Source organism: Rhinopithecus roxellana, chromosome 3 (assembly GCF_007565055.1).
Source record: "Rhinopithecus roxellana isolate Shanxi Qingling chromosome 3, ASM756505v1, whole genome shotgun sequence".
Classification (NCBI taxonomy): Eukaryota; Metazoa; Chordata; class Mammalia; order Primates; family Cercopithecidae; genus Rhinopithecus; species Rhinopithecus roxellana.
This window is the reverse complement of record NC_044551.1, coordinates 172,277,878-172,284,662: the sequence shown is the minus strand read 5'-3', so window position 1 is coordinate 172,284,662 and position 6,785 is coordinate 172,277,878.

Sequence of the window (6,785 nt, the reverse complement as noted above, 5' to 3'; positions counted from 1 at the left end):
GATGCAGGGTCATCATCTCATTTTACAGCGGAAGCTGCTTGGGCTCAGAGAGCTGACGTGACCTGCCCCGAGTTTACATGAGTTCTGAGCCAACTCTGCATTCACTGGGCACTTACTAAGCGCTCATCCCTCGTTTGATCCTCCCCATGTCTCTGGGAGGGCGGAGTTGTTTGCTTCCATTTCACAAATGAGGGAGAGAAGATCCAGGGCAGGTCTTGACCAGCACTAGATCCTCGAGGGTGCCTGGGGCATGGCCAGGACAGAGCAGACTTCAGCCTTCCCCGATGCTCCCTGCCCACTCCCACCCAAGCACCTGCGCTGATGGCCCCACACAGGCCCCTGGACAGGCCCAGAAGTCAACACGAGCACCCCAATTCCATAAGGGCTTTAGGAGTTGACAGTTTAATGCCCAGGTCCCATTTTTCAGAGGAAATAAGCTTATCACAGGGGACCAAGTTAGCTGCCAATAGGACAGTAGTGAACACGGGTGTTTTCTTCACCAGTAAAACAGAAGGAATAACAACCCTCCCCTCCGCGTCCACGAACCCAGCACTGATTTCATTCAGCGATCCATCACTTGCCTCTCCGAGCCCATGAGGTCTGGAAGGGAATGAGCCCATTCCCAGCTCCAGGCATGGACCCAGCAGGGCTGGCCAGCGTGTTACCCTCCCTCAGCTGTGCTTGGATCTAAGTTCTGGGACTCTGAGGGTCTGCGATGGAGGGAAGGGCTCTTTCAGTGGGGCTGTAGAGAGGAGAGGATGGGGTGAAGACCTCTGTGCCACGAGCGAGAGCCACATGGTGGAGAGCAAGCCAGGAGGTAGACGGGGGTCCTGACACCATCCTTGGATTGTCTGAACACAGCCTCCGCTTTGGCTGAAGCAATCCCCCTGGAATATTTAGTTACAGAAACCAATAAATTTCTGCTTTTACTTAAGCCAATTTGAATCAAAACGTCAAAGACTTGACAAATACAGTAACCCAAAATGGAACTAACATATCACATTTGCCGTGAGAAAATACAAAAAAGCATTAACATTTTAATGGTAGTAATTAAACAAACAGGAAAACAATCAAATTAAGTAAGAGCATTTTATTTATCTAGAAGGCAGTACTTAAGGGGAACATTATTTATTTAGGGAAGAATAAGGAAGAATAGTCAGATGCATAGAAGCAGAGTAGATAGTGGTTGCTAGGAGCTGAGTGGGGGAAGAGGGGGCTGTTCAATGGGCAGAAAGGTTCACTTGTACAGGATGAAGAGGTTCTGGAGACCTACCGTGCAACACTGTGCCTGCAGACAATAACACTGTACTGTACATGTAAAAATCTGTTCAGAGGGTGGATCTCACGCTAAGTGTTCCTGCCATGATTTTTTTAAAACCTGAAAAAAGCCTACTGAACTAGGGGAAATCAAAATAAGAAAGAAAATGAAGACTTTCTTCATTTTCAGAAATCTGAAGAAGGCAGCTGGGCACTCAGAGAAGACACCACCATGGATCGAGTGCCAGCGTGTGCTAGGTGCTTGCTCAACTGTGATTGTTTATGCCTCAAACACCCAGCACTGCCAGTGGTGTTACACACCCACTGTCACCAGGGAGGAAATTGATGTTCAGAAGGAATAGACACTCAGCCATGCACACATAGAATCTGCATCAAGCTTCATCTCGCCCCAAGTCCAAGACTATTTCCCCATCACATAATTCATTCAACAATCATTTATTAAGGACTTATGTAGTACCAGACACTGGGATGGCTCTGTAGTCATCATGTGAACATCCTCGAAGGAATCCAAAAGAGGAAATCAGTGGTGAAAATCAAGGCCAGCAACCTGGGACACCAGGCTCCAGACAGAGGCTGCCTCCATCCCCAACTACTTCTGGGGTCTCCAAGCACAAAGTGAAAGCTCAAGACCTCTGACTATGGAAGCTGTGTATGTCTTACTGGACCAGCACACCCTCTGGTCCCAGATCAGCACATCCTCTGGCCCTAAGATCAATACACCCTCTGGCCCTGGACCAGCATGCCTTCTCTCTCCCTAAGACCAGCACATCCTCTTGCCCCAAACCAGCATACCCTCTATCCCAGGACCAGCATGCTCTCTGCCTCCCAGGACCAGCACAACCTCTGGCCCTGGAAAAAAGCACATCCATTGTCTCTGACCACCAGCACAACCCCTGTCCTTGGCACTGATGCAGCCTCTGCTCTTGAGAAAAGCATTAACAGTTGTGCCTGAAAACCTTTCAACTCTTCCTTACATAAACAGGAAGAAATCTCTTGCAGATAATTATAAAACCTCTATCCTCTGGTTCAAGTGAAAAGCAAATCCTTTGTGAATCTTCTTGAAAATTCCATTCAGAAACTCTGCACTTGAGAGACTCGAAGAACTCAGAACCACGCAGAGTCAAGCTGGACCCAGCTCAGCCAGACCCGAGAGTGGGACTGCCCCTGCCACCATGTGAGCACCTACTGTGTGCACCCATGCAAGCACCTACTGTGTGCACCCAGTGGGGAACTGTGAGCCCACATAGGTTTCTGCCTCCCTGAATGCCCTGGGGACCCCGTCACAGGGTGGTGCTCATCTCCATCAAACAGATGAAAAAATGGCAGCCCAGGAAATGGCCAGCACAGAGTGACCCAGGGCAGAGGAGGACTTAACCCAGACCCCTCTGTCTCCAGAGGCCATCCTACCTCCTCTTGTCACCCTTGCCAGCACACTGAGAAACTGTAACAAGGAAGGAGCAGAACTGAGCTCTTCAGTTCTTCACTGCTGCAGAAAGCAGCTCAAAGCCCCCCTCCCTGGTATCTGCAGAGTAGGGGTGCGGGGACTCCAAGGAACAAAGTCACTCACATTCTCCCCTGACATCCTCAGAATGTACTGCAATGCTCTAGGAACAGTCTCCTCAGACCCATAAATAATTGAGAACCCGTGTGTCCTATGGCATTTCTGCTGAAATCATCACTCACCCACTCTCTTTGTGCTTTCTGCAGAGCCAAAGAAATTCTTGCTGATTTTTAAAAATACAGCCTTTTGTTGAAACTGGTTTTGAAATTCAGCATCCACTGAGTAGGTGCTCAGTTCCCAGTCTAAGGCAATGGAGACACAGAGATGACCTGGATGAAGCTCTGCCCTCAAGGAGCTCAGACCCTACTTATGGAAGAGAGAGACTCAACAGACCCTTAGCCTGCCACAAATAAATGAGTCACCAGAGTTAAGGAAGCAGGCAAGGTGGGAAGGGTGATGCGGAAGTGCAGACTGGCCTGGCCAGTCTGTGCCTTGCAAGGGAAGCAGGAGGAGACAAGGGAGGGAGAGAGCAGAACTCCACTTCCCCAAGGCTGGGCCCAGCGGGAGGCTGCACTGAAGAGTAGGTGTTCTTAGAAGGGGGTGGGGGAGGCCAGGCGTGGTGGTTCATGCCTGTAATTCCAGCACTTTGAGAGGCTGAGGAGGGCAGATCAAGAGGTCAGGAGTTTGAGACTAGCCTGACCAACATGGTGAAACCCCATCTCTACTAAAAATACAAAACTTAGTCGGGCATGGTGGCATGAACTATAATTCCAGCTACTCAGGAGGCAGAAGTAGGAGAATTGTTTGAACCCAGGAGGCAGAGGTTGCAGTGAGCCGAGATCACGCCACTGCCTGGATGACAGAGCAAGACTCTGTCTCAGGAAAAAAAAAAAAAAAAAAAAAAAGAAGGGGGTGGGGGACAAGTGGGGAGGCAGCTTCATGGCAGAAAGCTGTTGTGAGCTGTGTGTTCCCTCAGGTCTTCAGTAAAGCTATTAAACTCACAAAATCCCAAGCATGATGATATTTTTCAGTGGCGATGGAAGGATAGCAAGGTGTGCGCACCAGTAGTCAAGAGGCCTACCTGAGCTGACACCCACAGGTGTGGGAGCTGAGGACTGCAGGGGAGGCAGGCTAGGAGCATGCAGCCCCCAGGGAAGCACAGGCTTTGACACCGAGGCATTCGGCCACGTTCACCAGCATCTTCCGGAGACAGGTGGCCCCAAGAGACACCTGGCAGTGGAGAATGGTGTGAACACAGAGAGAAACAAGTGACTTGCTCTGGGGTGGAGTGAGGGGTCTTAAAGAGGGGGGTGGCACTGGAGACCGAGCTAGGAGGAGGAGAAAGGGAAGCGTTTCAGACAAAGAGCCCTAAGGGTGGGGGATGTCTATTGTTGTGGCTTCTCAGCCCCTGTTCCTTGCTGTACTTGGTAACCACACCTTGATTTTCCTCTGGGACCCCCAACTCTTGGTCCCTGTGGATTTTGTGGTGCTTACCCCATCCTCCAAACTGCCAAACTGCAGGAGTGGGTTTATAATCCAGGCTTGGCCAATCAGTACACTCCATGCCCCACAACCATTGGTTTACTGATGGACACATGACCCAAATCAGCCAGTGAGAGTCTGCCTTGGGACCTTTGTTGGAATGCTTAGGAAAGAGGCTTTCTCTTTCCCCAGAAGAGGCTAGTGGCCACCATGAGGGTGTGCCTGCCTGAGAATGGAGCCAACACAGAAGAAAGCATATTCTTAGAGCAATCTGTAAGCACTTTGCATGTCTGAAGCTCCCTCCACTAGATATTCAGTTACTATATTAGTCCGTCCTCAAATTGCTATAAAGAAATATCTGAGGTTCGGTAACTTATAAAGAAAAGAGGTTTAATTGGCTCACAGTTCTGCAGGCTGTATAGGAAGCATGGTGCTGCCATCTGCTTCTGGGGGGGCCTCAGGAAGCTTCTAATCATGGTGCAAGGCAAAGGGTAAGCAGGGATGATCTGGGGAAAGCAGGAGAAAAAGAGACACGAGTGCCACACACTTTTAAACAGTGAAACCTCGAGAGAACTCAGTGTCACAAGGATGGCATCAAGGGGGCAGTGCTAAACCATTCATGAAACTCCCACCCTCATGATCCAGTCACCGCCCACCAGGCCTCACCTCCAACACTGGGGATTACATTTCAACATGAGATTTGGGCGGGGAAAATATCCAATCCATATAAGTTACATAAGTCAGTAATTTTCCATTTTTATTTAAAAGTATTTGAACTGGCTTATCACACGTGTGGCCTCCAAAGTTGTGATGGTGGCTGCAAAGACCTCTATGGGGAAGATTGCTGGTGTGTCCAAGAAGGGTGAGGTGCTCACTCTGAATGGGCTGTGGTTGGGTCATACAGGGCCACAATGTGAAGCCAAACGTGGGCCTCGGGAGCCAGGAAAGGATCCTAAGCAGGGCAGTGGCATACTCAGATATATGTGTATGGACTCACTCTGTTTATTCAAATGTGTTTAAAACCTAGAAAGAATTCCCAAGCAGAGTGTGAGCCAGACATTTTTCTTTTCCAGTTTTGCAGCCTGAAGGTGCTATCCAAGGTACTGAGATCCCCCAGAGGGCGCTTCCAGGAAAGGGAGCAGGCTGAGTACTGTGGGAGGAGACTGGCATGCTGGCTCCTCTGTTTGCAATGCCACCTAGTTCCCTTCCTTGCATCTGCACAAGTGGAATCAGTCCTATGCTGTCTACCTGCTCCCATAGAAGGGAAAGAACGATAATGCGTGTACTGGTACCACCTGAAACCAACCTCAGGACACACACAGTATTTTTTGGCTTGACTCTGCCTGGGCTGACGAACAAGGGACTGATAAAACTCATGGATAAGAGCACCAGGAAATTAGTTCTTTGACATTTTCCCTTGTCCAAATAGCCAGAATGATTAACACACTTTTTTATTTTTAGAGGCAAGGTCCCACTCTGTCGCATAGGCTGGAGTGCAGCCGGACAATTCTAACCCACTGCAACCTCAAATTCCTGGACTCAAGCAATCTTCCCACCTCAGCCTTTAAAGTAGCTGGGACCACAGGCATGTGCCACTACACCAAGTTATTTTAAAAAAACTTTTTGTAAAGATGTGATCTCACTATGTTGCCCAGGCTAGTCTCGAACTCATGGCCTCATACAATCGTCCCACCTCTGCTTCCCAAAGTGTTGGAATTGCAGGCATGAAACATCACACTGGATCAACACACTCTTATACAGTTGGTGGTAGGTTGCGTTATCAGCCCTGGTTCTTCACCTCTCCCTGTATCCAAGCCCTTTGTTATGTGACTTTGGAGTCCTCCCATTGAAGGAACAGAGTATATTTCCCCTTTCCTTGACCTTAGCCATGACCGTACAATTTGCCTTGGCCAAGAGAATGTGGTCAGAAGACAAGGTGTTTCCACTGGCCTCTTTGCACCTCTGCCCTCTCCATGAGGAAAGCATGCGCCAGTGAGACAGCTGTCGGGAGATCATTTGAGCAGAGGCATCTTTTGAGCAGAGGCCAGGAATGGCTATATAATTTGCAAGTCCCACTGCAAAATGAAAGTGCAGGGTCCGTGTTCAAACATTATTAAAAATTTCAAGACAGCTACTGCACAGCATTCAATCAAGTGTGGGTCCTCCTTTGTGCAAGGCCCACACCCATAAAGCCAGCCCTGGAAGAGGCAACGACAGCTTTTGTTTTAGACCAGGGGTCAGCAAACTATGATCTTCAAGTCCAGTTTCATCTACTGCCTGCTTTTTTGTGGCCCTAATGCAAAGAATGGTTTTTACATTTTTAAATGGTTGGAAGAAAATCTAAGGAAAAATACTATTTCATGACATGCAAAAATTTCGTTTTATTCAAATTTAAGGGTTCATAAATAAAGTTTTATCAAAATTCAGCCATGATTATTCATTTATGTCTGGTCTGTCTGTGTCAGTTTTCACACTACAACAGCAGGGTTGAGTCATTGTGACAGAGACTGTGTGGTCTACAACA